The 26,310-nt window shown below is 41.1% G+C and overlaps 1 non-coding gene across 1 annotated transcript; it reads left to right on the top strand.

The window, feature by feature from the left end:
* Positions 1-15,422: 15,422 nt before the first annotated feature.
* Positions 15,423-15,528, top strand: LOC149497643 (small nucleolar RNA R71). The gene has a single exon (XR_016320312.1). It is a non-coding gene; the product is annotated as a small nucleolar RNA R71 (small nucleolar RNA).
* Positions 15,529-26,310: the final 10,782 nt, after the last annotated feature.

Below are 26,310 nucleotides of genomic sequence, written 5' to 3'. Positions count from 1 at the left end.
GTGGGCTTTTAAAATGGGCCGCGTGGGCCTGTTGGGCTCGAAAAGAGATAACGGGCCCATTGCTCTTTTTAGGCTTGGAAGAGTGGGCTTAGGCCCAGCTTACTTACTATAAGTAATTTTTATTCTTAATCGATTCATTTTTACTTATCACAAACCCTAAGCAATTGAGAATTCTCTGAACTTTAACTGAAAAAGATGTCTCAACTCTCTGAAACCCCTGCTTCCGCCTACACTCCGGAGATGGAGACCCTCGGGGCCCTACCCGATATTCCGACGTTCGATGGTGAGCCGGTGCCGGTGAGCCGAAACTCGCTGACCCCCGGGATGCGGCCGCTACAGCTTCTCCCGATGCCGGGCACAGAGTTCCCGGTGAGATACGAGACGAGCCGGATGCGCGGCTTTCAGTCCGAGGTAAGTACACAATTTTCTTGATTTTACTGATTTTTGATCCGTAGCTATAGCGATATGACTGTTTTTTAGGTTTATGCCTGCGTCAACAGTCGCGTCACACAGGTAGAAGTTGCGTGGCGCGGCTGTTCTTCCATGAACAGTTGCGTGACGCAGCTGTTCTTGTGTGAACAGCCGCGTGACGCAACTCTTCGAGGCGTCAGAAACCCTAGCTTGCCTTAAACTTAGGATTTATCCCCCTTTCCTTGTGTTAGAACTTGATTTGTTTGATATTTGCTTGTCAGTATCTCTAGGCGACTTGATTTTGCCCTGAAAATTGCATGAGAATAACACAAACATAGTGAATTTAGGTATAAATTGAATTACTGCGTACCTTCGACAGTTGCATCACGCAGCTGTTCTTTGGAAGAACAGTTGCGTAACGCGACTGTTCGTCAACGAGGCAGAGCCTTGAGCAGTTGCGTGACGCAACTGTCGAGATGCGTGGCGCAGCTGTGTAGTTGCATGGCGCATCTATTCTTAGGGCAATAAACTTCAAACAGTTGCGTGACACAGCTGCGGAGTAGCGTGGCGCGGGTGCTAAGGTGCGCTACGCGACTGTGCTTCAAGGTGCACAATTAGGGTCAAGTTGCATGACGCAGCTGCGTGGATGCGTGACGCGACTGTGCAGTTGCGTGACGCAGCTACGGTTCAAATCGAAATTTGGGTTTTTATTTTGCCTGTTAGAGAAGAAAATGAATAATTGTTAGTACTATATTTATTGAAATTGAAAAATTTTCTTACAGGTTAATCTGGGCAAGGCCCACTCGGGTGGATCAGCCACTGATGCTTTCGCCTTTTGGGATTTACTGGACCCGCCTATGCGAGCTCGGGTTGTCGCTGCAGGCTTCGGGGATTGCGCTGCAGGATTGCGCCGTACACAGCCTCGTTTCCCGCCCGCTATGCGATACGCATTGATGGAGCGGTGGAACGACTGTACGCACACCTTCGTGTTCGGGTTCAGCGAGATGACTCTTACACCCGTAGACTATGCTGCTATCACCGGCCTTCGCTTCACTGGTCCAGTTCCCCCACTGGATGCTCGGTACCAGACGGCTACTCTCAGAGCTCAGCTAGTCCGCTCTCTGCTTGGTGTCACCACACAGACCCGGTACACCGTGCAGGGATGCGTGTCGTATGAGATGGTCTTCCGGTTCTGGGCCGAGAGGATCAGGACCCGTTTGGAGGCTTGGAGGGAGTTGCCGGAGGAGGCCCGACCTGCTGCTCCTGCGTATACTCGGGAGGAGAGGGACCAGGCTTCTCGGTCCTTCTTATTTTACATCATCTCATCCCAGCTGCTATGCACCTCCCAGAATAAGGGAGACCCGGCGGTGCTGGCATGTCTGAGGGATTTGAGCCAGGTCGGGTCCTTCGACTGGGCCACACTGGGTTTGGCTCATCTCTACCACGGTCTGGATGTCTGGACTCGTGGTAGTGGTGAGTCAAACTGGCTGTTCATCCGGCCCCTGGAGGTAACACTCTTTCATTCTTCAGTTTCTTCTTTATCATTCTTAACCGTTCAACCGACTGATATCATTTCTGTTTTTGTTGCAGGTATGGTCATATGAGTACTGTATCTACCCAGGGGGGTCCGAGCGGTGATTCTCCTGCCGATTCTAGGAGGATTCCTCGCTACCTGGCCCATTGCCATCATACTTATGCCAGTGGCGAGGATCCGGAGTACTGGAGGAGCTTCCTTAACGACCGGGAGCTGTCCGATGTAGGTACAAATGGAACCTCTGTACACTTAGCTTAACTGTCTCTCCTTTTATTTTAATGCACAATAATCACTGACTTTTTATTCTTTTTGCAACTGTTCCTGACTCCGTGGGACTGCGAGGCCTGGAGGACCTACCCGGGCCGAGAGGTGGCTGAGTTGCACACCCGGTCTAGGCTGCTGATGCGAGGGTACTGGGCTGATCGGTACTTCCTCGGGGAGAGAGTTTTCGACACTCCAGTGGCCCCAGATCAGCGGAGGGTGCCTCATGCCCCTCCTCGGCACATGTGTCTCCTAGAGGGTTTGACCCGGGAGGATCTGGAGGTGGAGTATAGGGGCTTCTCAGCGAATGATTTTCTGTCCGTCGGTGATTTCCCTGCTTACTTCGCCTCTCGGATGCAGGCGCGGCTTCCCGAGATTCTTGAGTACACTCAGGTGATTTTTCTGATCTTCTGTCTTATTCACTTTCATTATTATTTTCACTGTTTAACCCACTAATATCATTGCTTTCTCTGTAACTTAATGCAGGAGCGGAAGACGTATAAGACCGCAGCTCACTATAGGGCGGAGGCAGCGGCTGAGGAGGGTGTTGGGGCTGCTCCGGCTGGACCGGCCGGTGTAGTACTGGGTGATGTCCCGTTCCCGCGGGGCATGGAGGTGGTTCTGGATCCCGGTCTTGGCTTGGGATCTGGCATCGTTATTCCTGCTGATCTTCGGCAGGCTCCTCCTTTGGTGCAGTTGGACCCTGAGCACACTACATATGTAAGTTATAAACTGAATTTACAAAGTTAGGAGCACTTTACCTGAGTATCCTTTTAATGGATTTTTCTTGTCCGCAGGTGCCGGCCTAGAGGTATCAGGAGATTTACCAGCGGTTCGGGTTTGCCCGATCCTACATCAGTCGGCTCTACTCTGAGCGGCATGAGTGAGTAAGTGTAGCCTTCTTGTGTCTCATTCTTCTTCCTTATTATTTGTTTACCTTTCCTTACACATCTTTGTTTTACAGGACCTGGAGATCGGTAGGCTGCGGAGGCATCAGTCTCGTCAGTCTAGCGCCGTGAGCCGGCTTCAGGCGGAGGTAGAGCGGCTTCGGACGAGGCTGGAGGTTGAGGGCATCCCGCTCGACTCTTCCGAGGAGGATGAGGACGGCTCTTCTTCCGACGATGTACCACCATCTCCACCCCATCCGACTGCTGCTGGTCCGAGCCGCAGGCGGCGGTAGTCCTGCTCCGTGCCTCGGCCATTTTTTGGACATTTTTTGAACATTTTAGACATTTTGTAGTTTTTAGGATTATCGTACAGTTCTATTAATTTTTATTATTGTATTTTTTTTTATGATATTATTTATATTTTCATAATATTTTGCTTTTATTATATTGTCGTATGTGCTTATGTTTTACAACTGTGAAGTCTTGTTCCTGCAAAAACAAAACAGACACACAAATACAAAAATAAGAAAAAACGGTGTCCCATTTATTTACAAAAGCGGTCCACCTTGTTAGTGGTCCATGGACCGATTTATTGTAAATGAATAAATGAAATAAAAAATGAAATAAATAAAAGATAAAATAATGGATTTAAAATGAAATATGACAAAAACTAATTACTAAATAACAGTGGATCGTAGTACTTACCTGACAGGGCGATTAACGTGGTCATACAGATTCAACCTCCAAACCGTCCTTCTTATCGATCAATGCGGGTTTAAGTGCTCACCAACCCCAGCAGTCCATACATGAATGTCCTTCCAACTACCCTTGACAGTGGACATTATGTCGGACAATGACGATGCTTCGCTCATTGGTCCCTTTACCCTTCTATAAATGGGGGTTTTGTTTCACCTTTCCTTCACATCCAGCATTCAAAGCAGATCTTTTTCTTGGATAATCCTTTTTCATGGCCTTCAGAAACCAAGTCTCATCTTTCGTCCAATCCATCCGGGATGATCTATGGCAAATTCCTCCTATGAACCAACTCGTTTGGCTGAAATACTTCAAAGATTTAAAACCTGACTATGGTTTCTTGTCTTGGCTCGTTACCCATTTTAATCCTAACACCATGGTTTTCCGGTTTGAAGACTCTGAAGTGACTCCGACCTACGAGGAGATGTGTGCCGTGATGGATCATCATCCTAATCAAGACGAGACTCCGGTTTTACCCCCAGGTCCTAGATATGATCTAGCTGAGATTGCGGCCTTGTGTCCGATTTACCTTCCTGATGGCATAAATATGGATCAAGGCCTTCCCTTGGAACCTTTCTTGAACAGGGTTTTGTCTACTAATCTAGATCTCCCTTGGATCCGAGCTTGCTGTTTCTTGCTGTTGAATGTGTATGCCATGAAAAATCGCCAACCTGGAATTGGAGATTTCCGACTTCTGACCGTTGTTCTTAACATGCAATTGTACCATCATACTGTCTTTATGATGATCATGGGAGAAACAATGTGTTGGGTCAGGGATATTGCCCTTCACATTACCGACTTCAATGTCCATCATCGCGGTTGTCCACTGCTATTGCAAGCCTGGGCTATGGACAAATTAAGCCTGATTCCTCCGGTTCCAGCTCGCTTAATTCCGACCTATGGGGCTGCCATTTTTCAATCTCGGTCTCGGAGACGCTTCGATTTTGGTGATAACCCTACTATTCGGTGGACTTGTCCTTGGTGAAGGATTAGACTGGTCACGACCGGAGGTATGAATCTCAACTATGTGTTGTATGCCAGTCTAGACCGTTCCATGGCCTATTTCCCAGATAGGATCAGCCGTCAGTATGGGATGATACAGCGTGTTCCCAGAGTTCATAACTTCGAGAGTGGCCTGATAATACCACATCTGTTGACCAATTTGGCTGACCGTTGGCGAAATCGAAACACCGTGTATTTAGATGAAGGAATGATGCAAGACACTGTGACACCCGCATATGCCAACTGGTTCTTTACACCATAATGATATCATGCTCTGTGAAAATTGACCTCTGTTGATAGGCCCCACTAGAATAAATTGTTGTTTGTTACTTTTTCTTTTGTACTCAGGCCATGAGCTTTTATTTGAATGTATCTGCTCTCCTTTCAATTAGTGATCCCGATGATCCTGTCTTTATTAATTCCTGTTTTCTGCACACATGAATCAATAACAGACAACAAACTTTTTCTTTCGAAATTGTTTGTGGCATTAGTTATTTGGGCCTCCTGCCCTCGGGTTAATAAATGAAAGCTCATAAGGAAAGGGATTATTCTGTAAAGATAAAAGCTTACACTGAGAAATAACAAAGAATGGGGTGACTATTTTATTACCTGCATAAATCAGACAAAAATAACAAATGTAATTTCTTTATGTATGCATGAACCTACATGAGTGCTAAGGTTTATTCAAGGTTTTATATTGATCTTTACGGGGAAATCACTGAGAAAATGGTACTCGTCCCTCCGGTCAATGTCTTACAAGAGTTCATTGTGTAGGTAGGACCAACAGTCGGAACATTTTAAACCAAATGAGTCGATCTTTGTTTAAATAAGCAGAGAGGAAGGTCTTGCATTCTTCGACCACAACCCCGGAACAAAAGGAAAAATTTTGAAATTCAAATCCTTTATTGATCTTACTTCTTTTCAACATTATACCGAAGTAAAAAAAAGAATTTATTTTAATACAATGGTCATTTGCTCTAACTATTCGATTTCCTATTCTCCCTCGAGTCGAGTTGATGACGTTGAGCAACCAGTCACAAATTTATCATGAATGCATGGCATGGATTCTGCATTTAAACTAAGCACCACGCGTCAATCCCAAAAATTTTGTTTTATTTTTATTTTTATTCATGCTCTAACTTTTGCCTAGGCCGCTGACAGCGTTTTTCGCAAGTGTACGAAATCGCAACAAGTAATATAGAGTAAGAGAGTATCGTATCCACAGGGATTGTTTATCAATTACCAAAATTATGTTAACCTATTATTATTTAGATGATGATAAGAGAGATTCGCTGTAAGGTAAATAAAATTTAAAGTAAAAATAGAAGAGATCAAACACAAAATTCAGGTGAAAAGAAATCAGAGGATTAAGCTACTAGGGAATTTGATTTCACTTAATTCTATCCAGCTTATTCTATTAGTTCATTAATCAACTTTAATTGTTCAAGTAGGAGAAACAACCCTAAAGTTACTAACAAGCTCTCCCGATTTATTGTTAGCTATTCTAATCCAGTTTAATTACCTATCTTTAATAGTGAAATTAAACATAAATCAGATTATTAGGTTTTGTGGTTGTTTTGTGAGTTCACAACTTAATACTTTATTAACTTATGAAAACCCCCCTTGAGTCAAACCATATAGCTTCCGCATCAAGTTATTATTCTCAAGTAAATTATTATCTTTTTCATATCAATAACCCTTCTCCCGAATGTGATTATTGAAATAGCTCAATCCAGGGGAAATAATTTCTGCCTGGAAGCCTTAAGCACAATAATAAGTTATAACAAGAACAAAGAAAAATAAATCTAATATTATAAACTGGAATCGAATTAAATTACATCAAATCCCTAGTATAAGAGTTTAGCTAGACATAGTAATTAAATTAAATTCAATCATACTTGAATCATTCATCATATTTAAAGACAGTCAATAAAGAAAGAAACAAGATGAAGAGTTTAGAATAAAAACTGTATCACAACTATGTTGATGGCTTCCTTGAATCTTGGCACAATTATTTGATGCTTGAAATCTTTGAGAGAGAGAAAGAATTATGTAAAGAAATTGCATAAAAAACGAGATCCCTTGTTAGGAGAAGTTCCTCTCTTTATATAGAGTTCCTGGAGGCAAGTCTGACTCCTTTTAGGAAATAGAATCCTTATTTAGTGCAAAATCCTTTATAGGAGATCATGACTGTTTAGGCTCTTGATTTCTTCTTGATTAGGACTCCTTTTTCTCCAAGAATAGGTCCAGGTCTTGTTTAGTGTGTTTAGGAAACTCCCTAAAGTCGGCCCATGTGAGAAAAAGCTTGATTTGCATATTAAATTCACGCTGGTTCCGCCTGCGCAGCACGGGCGTGCTTCATGGCACGGGCTGGGTGTGCTTTAGTCTGGAAGTCTGGCTAGTGAAGCACGGGGTGTGCTAGGTAGCACGGGCTAGTGAAGCACTGAGGTACGGGCGTGCTACCAAAACTTAAACCATTGCTTGTCCTCAAGCAACAAAACTAAGAAAAATAATTTGACGACACTAGTTTAACATGGTTGGAGATGATTTTAATAATCTTTCAAGATATCATGATTAGTAAACAAGTGAATAAACTCAATCGTTCTCCATGCTATTCATACTTAAGCTTGACTTTTATTTTTGAATAAAGCACATTCATTGAGTAAAATATAAGTTCAAAGAGATTGTCAACACTAATATTTATTCAATTTATGATAAATAGGGCACGAATTATCTAAAGAATTTTCAACCTTTCAAAAATAAGATAATTGATAGTGCAAAAAGTGGCATTCCCATATGCAAAACTAGTCATCCTTTCTCCACGATTTAAATGCATACGATTAAAAGATCAAAAGGTCTTTATTTTGGGTTGTAATGGGGTTTTCTTGGTGTAAATTTTTGCTTAATCAAAGAAAGAGGTAGAAGGAGGACAAAGAGTACAAAAGAGTGTATGATATTCAGGATTCTATTTTAATTTAGAAAAATATTTTACTGGTTCTAGGGAGTATTTGCTTTGAGTCTTTCTTACTAGCTAGAGGCATCTTGGGCAAGGTTTTTCCATAATATTTTGGCACTTTTCTTCCTTGCTTTTTCCATTCTTCTTGAATTCTTTTGATTGCCTTTTATGTGCCTCTTTCTTGATTCTTTTTTCTTTTCTTTATTTGGTAAACTTGCTAGTATTAATTGATGAATTCTCCCTCTTTGTTGCTATATTCTAATTAAAAGTCGAATCTTTCAATCATACAATCCTTTGTACTTAGGGTAGGACATTTGAATTTGGCTTTTAAGGGCTTGGTTTATTGAGGGTGAAGAAGAAAATTTTACGGTTTTAAGGCTTCAAAGTTGGTTTCAAGGGTCGTATTTTTAAATTAGGTGGTCTAGGCTACATATAGGTTTCAACAAAAAATTTGCCTAAATCATTTCTTTCAAAAAGTAAACATTTAAATTTTTCGCCTCGAAGGGAGTTCTAATTTTTGTTCTAGGAATGCCAAGGTTTAAATAACTTTAGAGTAAAACAAACCTATAAATCATGATTTTCATAAAAATCAGTGTTTAAAAGTCTAGAAACAAATAGTTTAGATCAATGAACATGATTGAGTCAAAATTTCAAATTCAGAACTTAAATATGCTAGAATTGAGAATCAACTATATTTATCACTTATTACTAGACATGAGAACCTTCAAGCCTACTTGTAATCATTCCAAACATGTTAAGCAAAAACAAAAATTTTTAGCTGAAATTCCCTTCCCCCAATTCAATCAATCACATTGTCCCCAATGTGTATAAATTCCCCAAACTTATTGCATTATTAGAAGGAAAGCAGTAAGAGATAAGAAGAAACCTTACCAACATTGTATTGAACAATACAATAGATCGGGTGTGGAATGTGTCTTAGCTAATATAGTAACTAAACATTAAGAACAAAAACTACTAAAAGTTATAAAAATTCAAATAACAAACAAACTAAAATGAAAGCAATCAAGACAATGTATTAGAACAAAAATAAACATAAACAAAACAAAAGATAAGTGAGAAATCAGTCAATTCTCTGGTGGTGGGGGTGGTTGCAGAAGCTGGAGGATGGTCTGGAGTTGGCCTTGCATGATGTCCATCCTAGAGTCAAGACTGCCGTTCATGATCTCAATGGACTGGAAACGGTCTGCGATCATCGTTTCCATCCCGTTAAGGCGCGTGTCAAAGAGGTCCATTCGAGACATCATCCTCGCAAGGACTTCATCATTTGACATGTTGGATGTGCCTTGGAACGATGGACCAGCACCGGAAGTACCTGCACCAAAAGAAGAGGTAAAAGGTGGAGGGTTGTCCTCCTCCATGTTAGCACCATCTGCTGCCTCTGCTCCTGCCTCATCAGTATTGACCTCTGGAGCACCCACTACTCGGTACGCATCCCCGGATTTTTCGATCAATTTCATGTGGATCATAACATCCAAATCTAGTCGGGTGCCATGCCCCCCTCCAACACTCTCATGTACTGATCTAGGTGGTTGCCAAACCTGTAAATATCTAGCAATGCGGGTCACAAAACACCCCATCATTATAGCCCCTTTGTCGGCTCTAGCCACCCTTGCAAATTTCTGGCAGAGCAAATATCCAACATTCAACAAAACCCCATTTTCAATAGCCCACAGAAAATATAATTCATTCAAACCTAACACTCCGTCGCTCTCACTCCTTCCGAATATAGTGTTGGACAAAAATTTATGAATGTATCGCAAGGAAGGTTTTCTTAATTTGGATGCCTTTGAATATCTAGGATTATAATTTACTTCACCGGTAAATTCTTGCCATGTATTATATGCATTAAAATCACTAGGCACTTGTATTTGACTGTTTTCTGTGGGAAACCCGAAAATTTGGCTAATCTCATTCACAGACAGTTCAAAATCCTGGCTAGACAGCCTAAACCTAATCTTGCTCGGGGGAGATGTAGGTAAAAACCGAATAAAAGAGGAATAGGAACTCAAAAATTCTAGAGTAAGCGGTGCATAGACTAGATCCTTCATAGCAAGAAATTCCCCCCATCCTATTCTCTTAAGTGGTTCTAACACAATATCTCTAAGACCCACTTGTGCTAAAGCAGCATCATCAATAAATCTATTCGGTAAAATAGGCCGAAGAGATAATTTTGTGTACCTTTCTTGTTGATCGGATGAGGCAAACTCGAATGGAAGTGCAGGAGGTGAAGGAGGTTGAGGAGCCGTGGAGGATCGCGTAGTTGAACGCTTTCGAGCAGCAATGGAGGATGCGGGTCTGGTGCGTTTGTATCTAGGAGGCATTGTTGAAGTTGATTATGTGAAAATTTTGGGTGGAGAGTGTTTGATTTGAGAGAAAAGGGAGAAGAAAAGAGAAAATTTGAGAGAAAAGGGTGACGGCTAGGGCGTGCGAGATGTAAAAGAGAGGGTTTGAAGGCGTGCTCTTTAAATAGGGGCGCCAATTAATAAGTGGGTCTGATCGTGGCATGGCCGTGCTGCTGAGCACGGCCTAGGCGTGCTTTCCTCTGACCTGCAAAAGAAAAGAAAAGGCGTACCTGACACGGGCGTGCTCTTCTCTGCCTCTCGAATTGAAAAGTGCCTGTGGATAGCACGGGCGTGCTATCTGGCACGCCTTGGGCGTGCTTGTCCCTGCCTCTCAAGTGATCTTTTCCCCTCTTCAGTAGCACGGGCGTGCCACTTAGCACGGCTAGGGCGTGCTCTTCTCTGACCTTCAAGTGTGGTTGTCCCTTTTCTATGGCACGAGCGTGCTGATGGGCACGCCTGGGGCGTGCTCTTCTCTGACCTTCAAGTGTCAGCACCCTGGAAAAACGCACGGGCGTGCTTCGGGGCACGCCTGGGCGTGCTGGCTTCTCACCTCATGGCATGGGCATGCCATTTAGCACGGCTAGGGCGTGCTCTGTTCTAGATTTCCACTTTTTCCTACAAAAATTCTAACTAAAACAAAAGAACACTTATGGAGAAAATTTGGGGATTTGACAAATACAATAGAGAATAAAAACAAATAAATGGACGAAAAATGTAGCAAGAAAAGTAGATGGGTTGTCTCCCACAAGCACTTTTGTTTAACGTCATTAAGTTCGACGCACTTATCCTAGTTTAGGCTAAGCAAGACCAATTGTACTTTTGATGGGTTCAAAGTTTTCATTATGATAGCTTCTCAAACGTTGAGCATTTATCTTGAAACTTCGATTCGACTTACAATCTACTATTTCAATCGCGCCATGAGGAAAGATTTCCTTGATCGTGAATGGTCCAGACCATCTAGAGCGCAACTTACCAGGGAATAACCGGAGCCTAGAGTTATAGAGCAACACCTGCTGGCCTACCTTTCGATCCCTAATGATAATGCGCTTATTGTGCCATTGTTTAGTGCGATCTTTGTATATTTTAGCACTTTCATAAGCATGGAGGCACAATTCATCCATCATGTTTAGCTGTAACAAGTGTTTTTGTCCCACTTCTTTGGCATTAAAGTTAAGAAATTGAATGGCCCAAAACGCCTTATGTTCTAACTCTACAGGAAGATGACAAGCCTTACCATACACCATGCGATATGGAGACATACCTATAGGCATTTTGAATGCCGTTCTGTAGGCCCATAGAGCATCGTCTAGCTTTTTGGACCAATCCTTTCTTGATTGTCCAACAGTGGTTTCGAGGATCTTTTTGATTTCTCTGTTAGTGACCTCTACTTGTCCACTTGTTTGAGGATGATATGGAGTACCTACACGATGAGTGACACCATATTTTGCAAGAAGGGAATCTAAATATTTATTGCAAAAATGCTTACCTCCGTCCGTGATTATTGCCCTAGGAGTACCATGCCTTGTAAAAATGTTTTTCTTGATGAAGCTCATTACACTTTTGGCATCGTTATTTGGAAGAGCAACAGCCTCTGCCCATTTTGACACATAATCCACCGCCACTAGAATGTATTGATTTGAATACGATGGCGGAAAAGGTCCCATGAAGTCCAGACCCCGTACGTCGAAGATTTCGACTTCAAGGATGCTATTTAGGGGCATCTCATGTCTCTTCAAAATGTTACCTAACCTTTGACAACGATCACATAGACGAACATAGTTATAAGCATCTTTAAAGAGATTAGGCCAATACAAACCACTTTCTAGTATAAGCGCAGCTGTTTTGCTTGCTCCAAAGTGACCTCCACATTCCATTGAATGGCAGAATTTAAGGACACTTTCTATTTCAGTTTCCGGTATACATCTTCTGAAAAGCTGATCACTACAATACTTGAACAAAAATGGCTCCTCCCAATAGTAGAATTTGATATCATGAAAAATTTTTTTTCTTTGTTGGTAAGAAAAATTGGGAGGAGGAATTTTGCAAACAAGATAATTAACTATGTCAGCGTACCAGGGGGTTTGAGCATTTGCTACTAGAAGAAGTTGCTCATGGGGAAAGCTTTCATTGATTTGTAACTTGCTTGTATCTTCTTCCCCCAATTCAAGCCTGGAAAGATGGTCAGCAACGAGGTTCTCGGTCCCCTTTTTGTCGCGAATTTCTAGGTCAAATTCTTACAATAAAAGTACCCAACGAATGAGTCTCGGTTTTGCATCTTTCTTTTCCAGCAGGTATTTGATGGCTGAGTGATCTGTGTATACTATTGTTTTAGCTCCAATTAGATATGCCCTAAATTTGTCAAAAGCAAAAACAATAGCCAACAATTCTTTTTCCGTAGTTGCATAGTTTAATTGTGCATCATTCAATGTGCGACTTGCATAATAAATAACATGCAACTTCTTGTCTTTTCTTTGTCCAAGAACAGCTCCTACAACATGATCACTAGCATCACACATTAGTTCAAAGGGTAAAGTCCAATCTGGTGTAGTGATGATCGGGGCTGAGATTAACTCCTTCTTCAACCTGTTAAAAGCATCTAAACACTCCTTGTCAAAATCAAAAGGGACATCTTTAACTAGTAGATTGCAAAGAGGTTTAGTGATTTTTGAGAAATCCTTTATGAATCTCCTGTAAAACCCTGCATGCCCAAGAAAACTTCTTATACCTTTCACTGTGTTAGGAGGAGGTAGTTTTTCAATTACCTCAATTTTTTGCCTTGTCTACTTCAATCCCTTTTTGAGAGATTTTATGCCCTAAGACAATACCTTCACTAACCATGAAGTGACATTTTTCCCAATTTAACACAAGGTTAGTATCTTCACATCGTTGCATTACTAAAGATAAATTATGAAGGCATGCATCGAAGGAAGAACCAAACACAGAAAAGTCATCCATGAATATTTCAATAAACTTTTCTACCATATCTGAAAAGATGGACATCATGCATCTTTGAAAGGTGGCAGGGGCATTGCATAGCCCAAAAGGCATTCTCCTGTAGGCAAAAGTGCCATAAGGACATGTGAATGTAGTTTTCTCTTGGTCTTCAGGAGCTATAGGTATTTGGAAGTATCCTGAATAGCCATCTAAGAAACAATAAAAAGGATAACCTGCAAGTCTTTCAAGCATTTGATCAATAAAGGGAAGGGGAAAATGGTCTTTGCGTGTTGCTTTATTTAGTTTTCTGTAATCTATGCACACATGCCAACCTGCGACTGTTCTTGTGGGGATTAGTTCATTGTTTTCATTAGAGATAACAGTCATACCTCCCTTCTTTGGAACAACTTGGACAGGACTTACCCAATTACTGTCTGAAATTGGATAAATGATGCCGGCATCTAAGAGTTTGATGATTTCAGCCTTGACTACCTCCTTCATGTTTGGGTTCAATCGCCTTTGATGCTCGATTGAAGGTTTGTAGTCTTCTTCCATCAAGATTTTATGCATGCACACACTCGGGCTTATCCCTTGTAAATTCGAGATAGACCACCCTAATGCTTTCTTGTGTCTACGTAGAACCTGCAACAACCTTTCCTCTTGATCAAGCATTAAGTGAGAAGAAATAATAACAGGAAAAGAATGGTTCTCACCTAAGAATGCATGTTTTAAATGAGATGGAAGTTGTTTTAGTTCATGCTTAGGTGGTTTCTTTTCTTTTTCATTCAGGATGCTTGGTTCATTCATGTTATTTTCGACATGCAAAGTGTTTTCCACACATTCATCAACAACATCAATTCGAAAACAGTCCCCATAGTCCATAGGAAGTTTACAAGATTTAAGTACATCAAAAACAATCTCTTCCTGTCCAACTCTTAAGGTCAACTTACCCTCATAAACATCAATTAATGCTCTTGCAGTTGCAAGAAAGGGCCTTCCCAGAATTAGAGATCCTTCCCTGTCCTCATCAATGTCAAGAATAACAAAATCAACAGGAAAGATGAATGTACCTACCTTTACAAGCACGTCTTCTACAATTCCTCTAGGATATTTAATTGAACGATCTGCTAGTTGCAAAGACATTCTTGTTGGTTTGAGCTCTCCCATACCTAGCATCTTAAAAACTTCATAGGACATAAGATTAATGCTAGCACCTAAATCTGCCAAAGCTTTTTCAAAGTCAAGATTACCAATGTTACAAGGGATAGAAAAACTTCCTGGATCTTTTAACTTTGGAGGCAATTTGTTTTGGATAATTTTTCGTTTCTTGCTCAGGATATCTTTTAGGAATTTAGCATAGCTAGGCATTTGAGCAAGAGCTTCAGCAAAGGGAATATTGATTTGAAGCATCTTAAACACATCCAGAAACTTGAGGAAGCTCTTGTCATCTTGTGCTTTCTTTAATCTTTGTGGAAAGGGAATAGGAGGAACATAGGGTTTTACCTTTTCTTTTTCCTCTAAGTCAATGATAGGCACCTTTGGTTGTTCTTTTTCTTCCTTTTCTTTCCTTGGTGGTTCATCTAATTGTTTGCCACTCCTCAAGGTGATAGCTTGCACTTGTTCTTTTGGATTCTTTTCAGTATTGCTAGGTAACGTACCTTGAGGTCGAGATGCCATCATATTTGCAAATTGCCCTAGCTGAATTTCCAAATTTCTTATTGCAGCCTGCTGGATTTTATGGTTTTCCCTGGTTTCATTCATGAATTCCATGTGTGATTTGGAAAGAGCAGTGAGGAGGTCATCATGAGATTTCCTTTCTGGAGGATGGAACCCTGGTGGTGCATTCAAGGCATTGTTAGGATTACCATAGGATAGATTAGGATAATTCCTTAACCTGTTATCATATGAATTTGAATAAGGGTAATTCTTTCTTCCTTGATTCATCACATAGTTCACTTGCTCCAAAGTTTGTGGATTTAAAGAGTCCATGATGCATTCCCTAATTCCATGTTGTCCATTGCACCTATCACACATTTGCATAACAGAATTTACAGGATTAGTAGTTAACATGTCCAATTTCCTTACCATGTTATCTACCTTGGCATTAAGTGCTGTAATGGCGTCTATTTCATAGACTCCTGCGGTTCTTCTTCTTTCGGAATTGTTTTGGTAGTGGCTGTTGCTTGCCATTTCCTCTATCAACTCATATGCTTCATCAATTCCTTTCTTTTCAAAGGATCCACCTGCAGCTGCATCTAAAGTAATTTTGATGTTAGGAGATAATGCATTATAGAAGGTTTGTACCTGTAACCATTTGGGCAAACTGTGATGTGGGCACTTTCTTAACAAGTCCTTGAATCTTTCCCAAGCTTCATACAAGCTCTCTTGATCATGATGAGCAAATGTCATTATCTCATTGCACAACTTGGTGGTTTTTGAGGATGGAAAGAATTTAGCTAGAAATTTTTGAGCTAATTCATCCCATGTTGTAAAACTTCCAGCGGGACACGATTGTAACCATGATCTAGCTTTATCCCTAAATGTAAAAGGGAAGAGTCTTAATTTGATTGCATCTTCAGAAACACCGTTTTGTTTGAAAGTGTCACAAATTTCTAGAAAATTGGTGATGTGAGCATTAGGATCTTCACTACGCAAACCCCCATATTGGATCGAGGTAGAGAGCATTTGGATAATTGCGGGTTTAATCTCAAAGTTATTAGCTTCTACCCTAGGTCTAGTAATACTTGAGGTTGTCCCATTCAGATTAGGTGTTGTATAATCCCTTAAGGTACGGACCGGATGTTGAAGTGGTGGCCCGACTATGTTTTCATTCTCATTTTCGTTTTCGTTGGCCATGTCTGCTTGTTGTTCGAGTTTTATTTCTTGCAGCGTTGAGCCTTCGAAGAGTTCGTTCAATTTCCGGATCAAAGATTAGAGGTTCAGTATTTGTATTCCTTGATCTTCTTTGCATAAAACAACCTGGAACAATACTTAAAAGAAAATTAAATAAAAGAGTGTCTAAATTAACAATAGGGTAATTTGTATTGATATTGATATGCCAATCCCCGGCAACGGTGCCAAAAACTTGACAGCGTTTTTCGCAAGTGTACAAAATCGCAACAAGTAATATAGAGTAAGAGAGTATCGTATCCACAGGGATTGTTTATCAATTACCAAAATTATGTTAACCTATTATTATTTAGACGATGATAAGAGAGATTCGCTGTAAGGTAAATAAAATTTAAAGTAAAAATAGAAGAGATCAAACACAAAATTCAGGTGAAAAGAAATCAGAGGATTAAGCTACTAGGGAATTTGATTTCACTTAATTCTATCCAGCTTATTCTATTAGTTCATTAATCAACTTTAATTGTTCAAGTAGGAGAAACAACCCTAAAGTTACTAACAAGCTCTCCCGATTTATTGTTAGCTATTCTAATCCAGTTTAATTACCTATCTTTAATAGTGAAATTAAACATAAATCAGATTATTAGGTTTTGTGGTTGTTTTGTGAGTTCACAACTTAATACTTTATTAACTTATGAAAACCCCCCTTGAGTCAAACCATATAGCTTCCGCATCAAGTTATTATTCTCAACTAAATTATTATCTTTTTCATATCAATAACCCTTCTCCCGAATGTGATTATTGAAATAGCTCAATCCAGGGGAAATAATTTTTGCCTGGATGCCTTAAGCACAATAATAAGTTATAACAAGAACAAAGAAAAATAAATCTAATATTATAAACTAGAATCGAATTAAATTACATCAAATCCCTAGTATAAGAGTTTAGCTAGACATAGTAATTAAATTAAATTCAATCATACTTGAATCATTCATCATATTTAAAGACAGTCAATAAAGAAAGAAACAAAATGAAGAGTTTAGAATAAACACTGTATCACAACTATGTTGATGGCTTCCTTGAATCTTGGCACAATTATTTGATGCTTGAAATCTTTGAGAGAGAGAAAGAATTATATAAAGAAATTGCATAAAAAACGAGATCCCTTGTTAGGAGAAGTTCCTCTCTTTATATAGAGTTCCTGAAGGCAAGTCTGACTCCTTTTAGGAAATAGAATCCTTATTTAGTGCAAAATCCTTTATAGGAGATCATGACTGTTTAGGCTCTTGATTTCTTCTTGATTAGGACTCCTTTTTCTCCAAGAATAGCTCCAGGTCTTGTTCAGTGTGTTTAGGAAACTCCCTAAAGTCGGCCCATGTGAGAAAAAGCTTGATTTGCGTATTAAATTCACGCTGGTTCCGCCTGCGCAGCACGGACGTGCTTCATGGCACGGGCTGGGTGTGCTTTAGTCTGGAAGTCTGGCTAGTGAAGCACGGGGTGTGCTAGGTAGCATGGGCTAGTGAAGCACTGAGGCACGGGCGTGCTACCAAGCACAGGCAGGGCGTGCTTTCTTCTGGAAGTCTGCCTAGGATTGCCAGGGGCGTGCTAAGATTGACACGCCTTGGTCCCATTGTAGCACGACCGTGCCTTTTGACACACCCTGGCCGTGCTTTCTTCTGTCTCTCCTTTGGTTTCCTTGGCTTCTAGCACGGTTGTGCCTTTTAGCACGGCCTGGGCGTGCTAGAAGCTAAGTGCCTTGTATTATAAAGTCCTTCTCTGCGCCAAATTCCTACAATTTTCTCTTAGACCAAGCGGATTAAAGATCAAGGAAGCTTTTGAACACAATTATACTAGAAGTGATTTAAAATCAAATTAAAGTAATAAAAACTTACTAAAATTCTAATAAAAACTATATTAAAAACACTATAAAATTAACACTTATCAGCCGCCCTTTCGGGTTTTCAACCTAGCGAGCTTAATTTTTGCCTAAGCCGCCCTTTCGGGTTTTCAACTTAGCTACATTTTTTTTAAAAAAAAATCGAAATCATCATTTCAGGCATAAAATTTCTTCATTTGATCTTGATTGACAATTCAGTTGACAAGCTTCCCTTCCATGGTGACTAATTCAGCGGCGCCTTTTGCTAATAACTTGTGAACTCTGAACGATCCATGCCAGTTGGGTTTAAACTTCCCACCAGGATGATTCTGGGCTTCGTGATCCAATAATCTGATCAAAACCAAATCTCCGTTCTTTAATGCCCTTGGATGTACTCGTTTATTGTAGAAACGAGCAATTCTCCTTTTTCTCATCTGGTCCTGGAATCGAGCATTCAGTCTTTTTCCGTCTAAGAGTGCCAGGTCTTCATACCTCTTCTTGACCCATTCTTCTTCGGTCAGACCAGCTTGTACCAAAACCTTGAGAGACTTCTTTTCGAGCTCTATCGGTAACACTGCCTCCAGTCCATATACAAGTTCGAAAGGAGAGGCTCCATTTACTGATTTGAAGGTAGTGCGATGCCCCCAGAGCGCGAAAGGAAGTTTCTCAGCCCAGCTTCTGTACCTTTCGCACATTTTTGACAGGATCCTTTTAATCTCCTTATTCGCTGCTTCTACTGCGCCATTAGCCTGAGGGCGATAAGGAGAAGAATGGTGATGCTCAACCTTATATCTATAAAGCAATTGGCCAACATCTGCTTGAAAATGAGAACCATTATCTGTAACTATGTGATGGGGAACACCATAGCGACAGAAAAATGTTCTGTTCAATGAATCTAGCCACATGTTTAGCGGTTAAGGTTTTATAAGATTTAGCCTCAATCCATCTAGAGAAGTAGTCAACTGCAACCAATATATACTGATGGCCATTCGATGCTGCGGGTCAGATCTTGCCGATGACGTCTATGCCCCATGCAGAAAAAGGCCAAGAAGGAGTTGTTGGATGGAGTTCAACAGCAGGTAAATGGCTTTTATTGTCATAATATTGGCAAGCTTTGCAATGATGCACATACTGAACACAGTCACGTTCCATCTGCATCCAGAAATAGCCCTGCCTCATGATTTTTCTTGCTAGGCTCATGCCACTTAGATGAGTACCGCAAACTCCTTCGTGCACCTTCCTCATTATGTCTTCTCCCTCTTTCTTACTCACACATCTCAGCAACATTCCATCCCAAGCTCTTTTGTAGAGTTCACCATCGGCTAGAACGTAATTCAAAGCCATTTTTCTGAGAACTGCACGGTCTTCTTTCGTAGCATCATCAGAAAAAGTACCGTCTTTCATATACCTCAGAATATCCGTGAACCATGGTTCTTCCTCCAACTCTACCTGGTTCACAAAATGTTCTTTGTAGCACGGGATATTGGCTGTGGTAATGATAAATGGCTTCTTCAGAACCTTACTCAAATCCTGCCAAGCCGATGCTAAGTTTGCCAAGGCATCTAGAATTCTGTTATAAGTTCTTCCTATGTGAGTGAAAGTGATCTTGTCGAATAGTGCTGCCTTTTTCAACAAGTACTCGACATAGGGCTTCAGTCTTTCTTCTTCTACTTTCCATCTCTCGTTGGCATGTTCAATAACCAATAAGGAATCTCCTATCACCTCGACCTCCTTAGCGCCGGCTGCAAGGAGAGCTTCCATCCCCATAATGCATGCTTCGTATTCCGCCATGTTGTTAGTGACCGGGAACAACAGTCTCTTACACATCGTGGTAACTTCGCCATTAGGTGCTTCTATTACAATGCCAGCTCCGGCTCCATTTCTGTTGGCTGATCCATCAAAGTACAATTTCCAAGCTCCTGTTTCGACACATAGTGGGTGCTCATCTGGAAATTCCAGTTCCCAAGGTTCGTCACTTGTAATTGGATTTTCTGCCAAGAATTCTGCTACAGCCCGGCCTTTAACTGTTTTCTTCATTACAAAGTCCGCATCCACACTAGACATCTGAATCAACCATTTAGATAACCGTCCCTCTAGAGTAGGCGTTCTCTGTAGATACTTCAGAGGATCAATTTTGGAGACAAAAGTGACCTTGAAGGAATCAAAGTACGGCCTTAACTTCTTTATCGACCATACTACTGCCATGCACGTTTTCTCTATCAGATTGTACTTCTCTTCTATAGGCAATAGTTTCTTGCTAATGTAGTAAATTGCCTTTTCTACTCCAGCGGCGTCCGGCTGTACCAACATTGCTCCAACTCCTGCATCTTCTACAGACAGATACAAGATCAGAGGTTCTCCTGGTCTTGGTGAACTAAGCACCGGTGGATTCATTAAGTATTTCTTTATGTTGTCAAAGGCTTTCTGGCAGTCCTCATTCCACTTAAATGGCTGATTCTTCTTCAGTAGCTTGAAAATTGGAGCACAGGATATGGATAACCTCGAAATGAACCTGCTAATGTACTGAATTTTACCCAAAAAGCTTCTCACCTGACGCTCTGTTCTTGGCGGTTCCATATCCTGAATGGCTTTTATGTTATCTGGGTCGACCTCAATCCCGTTAGGTCTTACAACAAAACCTAACAACTTCCCTTTAGTCACTCCGAATACACACTTCTTGGGATTGAGTCTCAAGTTATATTGCTTAACTCGTGCAAAGAACTTCTCCAGCATTTCTGCGTGTTCTTCCTGTGTTTTTGTCATGATCACCATATCGTCTACGTATACTTCTAGCCCTTTATGGATCATATCATGAAATAATGTTGTAGCCATTCTCTGGTATGTTGCCCCGGCGTTCTTCAGTCCAAATGGCATCACTCTATAACAAAAGGTTCCAAAGTCCGTGGTGAAGGCCGTCTTGTGCTTGTCCACTAAGGCCATTAGTATCTGGTTGTATCCGGAGAATCCGTCCATGATAGAATAACATCCCATTCCGGCAGCACTGTCGATCAAAACATCTATGTGCGGAAGTGGAAAGTCATCCTTTGGCGAGGCTTTGTTCAGGTCTCTGTAGTCAACACAGACCCTTATCCTCCCATCTTTTTTCAGCACCGGGACTATATTTGCCAACCATTCCGGATAGTGAACTACTTCTAAGAATCCTGCATCCAACTGCTTCTGGACTTCAGCTTTGATCTTGTCCTGCCACTTTGGTTTGACCCTTCTCCTTTTCTGTTTTACTGGCTTAACACTCGGATCAGTAGGAATGAAGTGCTCTGCTATTGATCTGTCGATCCCTGGCATGTCCGCATAGCTCCAGGCAAATACCTCTGAATTTCTTCTAATGCATTCTTGAAGATCCTGTCTGAGCTCAGGTTTAAAGTCTGATCCGATTTCGATTATTTTAGGATCTTCAGTGGTGCTTAAGTTAAATGCAAAATGATGCAATGCATTTATGTCAAATATGCGAGTGGTATAATCAATGCCATGAACATGACAATCAGGAAAACAAGAAAACAAGTAGTCAAAGTTCACTTCCATTGATTGAAATAAAAGAGGAAAACCATCCATATTGTTCTCAAAACAAGGATCAGAAAAACAAAATACAGGATTAATTGCCTGCTCAATACATTCATTACAAGTGTTTTTTATCGCCTGGATTACTTCATCGGCATCTACCTCTTCTCCTTCTTCCGGGGTAGCTCCCACCTTCTCTTCGGCTAGCCTCATCTTCAATACCTTCCTCTCTGCTTCTTCAGCATCTTCTGCAACTAGAATCGACTGGAGGATCCGTGCCTTGGCCTTCTGCTCTTGCACTAGCTTGGAAACTCCATCCCCAATCCCCGAAAAGTCTTCAAACTCAGATATCCGCTTTGACCGCTCAGATTCGGTGCTTGCTTCCGTCATACACACCATAAACTCGGTTCCATCCACTAGCTGTTCCAAGGATGGAGCCAGGGTCTTCCCAACAAAAGAGCATAGTTGGCTAAGATGTCAAGCACAACCACGTCTACCCAGCTTTCCACTGCCCCTGTGGATATCTTCGCTTTAAAAGTTCCTTTTGCATTCCGCATGGTGTTGTCATAAGCTTTGACCACCATATTTGATGGCTCAAGTTCAGACTCTTCAATTTTAAACTTAGACAGCATCTTCAACGGGTGTGAACCCCTCCCCAAAATATCATAGCACACGAATGCATGTGACTAAAGGAAGAAATGCACGTGAATGTATGAGTCGCCACCTTGTTTAAGTATTTTAGGGTAAACTAGGAAAAAACCCTAAGTGACTCCAATTTTAATTAACCTAATTACTAGATTAATTATCCTAATGTTTAAGGCACGGTCTACGAACCCGAGGTGGATCCCGAGACTATGTCATGCTGATAAACTAACCAATGAATGAATGCTTTGAAAGGTAAATGATGTGATTGGACCAAATGAAAGTGTTTAAGTGATTTTGACTTGCCGCTCGGGGTTAAATCCCACACGTGCCTACGTACTTCCGTTTGAATGGAAGATCAAAGTCAACGTAGTTCGATAGGCCTTTTAAAAGGGCTTTGAATGGGTATGCTTTATGCATGAGTGTGTGTATGCTTCGTACATTTTGTTTAGGCATTTTGCCTGAAAATTGATTGATTTTTAGGCATTCGTTGCCAAAAGTGTTGATTTTAAGGCTTTTAGCCAAAAAGTTTGATTTAGGCAATTGTTGCCAAAAATTGATGTGATTTAGGCGATTGTCGCCAAAATTGATTATCTGAAGGCTTTTAGCCAAAAGATTGATTTAGGCAATTTGTTTGCCAAAAGGTGTTGATTGGGCGATTGTCGCCAAAATTGATTGATTTAAGGCAATTTATTTGCCAAAAGTAATTATTTGAAGGCTTTTAGCCAAAATTTTGATTTAAGCGATTTGTCGCTAAAAAAAAAAGATCAATCTCACTTATAGGCAATTCGTTTACCAGAAGTGATTAATTGATTTGCAATGTAGGCAATTTATTACCAAAACAAACGTGTTTAATGAAGGCTATTTAGCCACAATTATTGATTAATTGGACTTAAGCCGGATTTGTTCGAAATAAAGGCAATTTCACCATAGTTATTGATTAACTAGGCTTTTTAGCCAATATTGTCGGATCTAGGCCTTAATACCACGATTATTAATTAACCGGGCATTTAAGTTTAATCATGTTCAATTGAGGCAGTTTATTTGCCTAATGAATGATGTGAATGCATTTATGCAGTTGTAGAATTAGGAGTAGAAGAGAAGCATGCATCAAGTGCTAAAATTAAATAGGCAGAGTTTAGTTTATGTACCTGATTTAATCGACGGCCACTTCTTAACTCCAGGTTAAGCTCCTCGTTAAGGAAATATTAATTAATTCAAATTTAGTGACCAATTAACAAAGCAAGAAAGCAATAAAGCTAAATTAAAATGCAGAAAAGTAGTAAAGAATCGCAAGGAGCAAAGGGGAGAAGGAGCGTCCGTCAACACAGACTGAGTGAGTTGAAATGAAGACATCGGGGCCAATTTATAGGCAAAAATTGGACTGTTGGGCGGCCTGGCCCGCTGGATTCGGCGGCCTGGGCCGCCGGGTCCGGCGGCCAAAGCTGCTGTGTCCGGCGGCCCGAGCCACCGAGGCCGGCGGTTTTGCTGATTTCGCGTTCCGGAGGCTTTTCTGGGAGTTCCAGACCTCCAAAAAATATTCCGGGACCAGTTCCGTGATCCTCGTAATTTTCCGGACGTTTCAAGTTCCATATTGGCATACTTCCGGTGAACTTTCCGAATGGCCTCCGGCCTGGCCGGACTGTTTGCAGTCCGGGAAAACTGGCTTTTTGAGCCTCAAAATTTGGGTATTCACAGTTGCCCCCCACTGGCTATCATAAAAATGATTTATGAGAGCCAGTGGCTGTCTGAAGGAGCAAATTTTGAGGATGGGCAAAGGAGGAAACCCCGCCGTTGGGTTTTTTCTTTGAAATGAAATGATCAAATGCATGGATTTATGTTTGCAACTTAAAGATGTTTTTGCCTCTTTGAGGACTTGAAAAGAGATTTTGCCTCTTAGAGGACTTGAAAAGATGTTTTGCCTCTTAATGAGGGCTTGAACAGAGATTTTGCCTCTTAGAGGACTTGAAAAGATGTATTGCCTCTTAATGAGGGCTTGAAAAGAGATTTTGCCTCTTAGAGGACTTGAAAAGATGTTATGCCTCTTAATGAGGGCTTGAAAAGAGATTTGTTTTATTTTTGTTCTTTTCTTTGAGAACCAAGGGTCCACCTAAAGTCGAAATGATCAAATGGCTTGATTTTGGGTGAAAAAATGGTTGGTTATTGGTTAGGGTTTCACCCTAGGTTTTTAAAAAAAGGTTAACCATTAATTGGGTTCTACCCTGGGTTTGTGTAAAAGAGATTGACGATGGTTGGGTTTCACCCTGGGTTGTGTATGTTTTTTTTTTATATAACACTTGCCCCTGAATCCGACTTGGAGGATTTTGCCCCCTGCTTGAGAGAACTGATGCCCTTATTAGCTGAAATAGAATTTCTTCTTAATGAAAGACTAAAAATTCCGTGATTACTTCTGTGATGGGAGAATGGTGAAGGTTCTTATCACTTCTTGCCCCCAGAATGGTGTTGACCATGGAATACTTCAAAACATTGGTGTTGCACTTGTCCAATCGATTGAGGAATCAAAGAGAACAAAGCCACTTATATGACTCGAGGAAACGGACAATGTGGATGACATCGCTCGTCTGAAAGGATCGAAGAAACGATGGTCCGAGTGGAGACGAGGTATTAAAGAATTACCTCTCAACGATTGTGTTTGACATTTTTTAGGGTTGTTTTGGAAACCCCGGGGATTGCATTGATATTTTTCTCTCTCTCTTTTTTTTTTTTCAAGGAATGACTCAAAGAGTGACGCTTTCAAAACGAACTTTTGAGAATGACTCGATTTTTGTGACTCGTTGTGGAATGACCACTGGTGATGGAGACTTGATTTTAGAGACTCATTGGAGACTCGATTTAGAGACTCAAATTTTTCTTGTAGCGAATTTTGACTCGAAGGAACTCAGTGATTCCTGGAAAAAATGATTTATATACTCCCAAGGGGACCTTTGAAAGGGATTTTTTTTTTTTTTGCCTTAACTTTTGCCCAGTAGCCGCCCTTTCGGGTTTTCGACTCTAGCAGGCTCTTTGCCCTAACTTTTGCCTAGACCGCCCTTTCGGGTTTTCAGCCTAGCGGGCTCAATTCTTGCCTGAAGCCGTCCTTTCGGGTTTTCAACTCCAGCTTTTATTTTTCTTTTCTTCTCTTTTTTTTATTTATTTTTTTATTTTTTATATTGGCAAAGAGAAAATGCTATTTATGATGCAAACTTATGTTTGTGACCGCGCCTTTGCGGCTGCCTACGTATCTGCAAGAACTCTTCGGGGGATGGGGAGAATCAAGTCTTTCGTAGTTCCTTCCGGGATGCGAACTTCGTGCTCTGCTGGTGTGGAATTCATCTCCGACTTGATGTTAGTGCGGAATTCATTTTTGACTTGATTTCTTCGCGGGATTCCTTCCCAGCTTGATGTCTTTACGGGATTCCTTCCCGACTGGATGTCTTTGTGGGATTCCTTCCCGACTTGATGTTGATGTAGAATTCATTTCTGACTTGATTTCTTCGTAGGATTCCTTCCTGGCTTGATGTCTTTACGGGATTCCCTCCCGACTGGATGTCTTTGCGGGATTCCTTCCCGACTTGATATTGATGCAGAATTCATTTCTGACTTGATTTCTTCGCGGGATTCCTTCCCGGCTTGATGTCTTTACGGGATTCCTTCCCGACTGGATGTCTTTGCGGGATTCCTTCCCGACTTGATGTTGATGCAGAATTCATTTCTGACTTGATTTCTTCGCGGGATTCCTTCCCGGCTTGATGTCTTTACGGGATTCACTCCCGACTTTGATGATGTTGAATCAACTTATTGACTCGAGTTCGTATGATAGTGATGACCCTAGGCGAATCTGACTCTGTTGTTGTAGTGGTTTTATCACTGGTTGACTGAAATATGACTTGTATTCATCACAAAGAGTTTTGAATCCCACGTTGTGGTGGTAACTTGAGTGGCTTGAGTGTTGAAGAAGCTTTTATGCTTTGAATTTGTGGCTTCGCCATGTTTGAATTCTTGAGGTTAATTTGATTCCTTTTCTTGAACTTTATCTTCCTCTGAATTTGAAACTTATTTCCTCAATGGTTCTCCTCTCCATAAGGAATTTTGAGGAGACTCTTCCTTTCCTTGTTTTGAGAAATGATCCTTGTTTATAAGGACACTTGTACTTGTGCCATGCTTGGCGCTTGATTTTCAAGGTGTTTGTTGTCATCCAATTTGTGGAAATGACTGCTTCTTTTAACTTGCTTTTTCAAAATGTGAGCAGCCGCTTGGTCTTTGTCCTTATGGCTGAAATGATTTGTCATCTACCCTTGATGGGCTTGAATTTAACGGAGAGCTTGCAG

The sequence above is a fragment of the Jatropha curcas genome, chromosome 3 (genome assembly GCF_041381405.1).
Source record: "Jatropha curcas cultivar XTBG-Jc1 chromosome 3, XTBG_Jcur_1.0, whole genome shotgun sequence".
In the NCBI taxonomy this organism is placed as follows: Eukaryota; Viridiplantae; Streptophyta; class Magnoliopsida; order Malpighiales; family Euphorbiaceae; genus Jatropha; species Jatropha curcas.
Note: the sequence above shows the minus strand (reverse complement) of the source record. Positions and strands in the feature narration are given on the sequence as shown.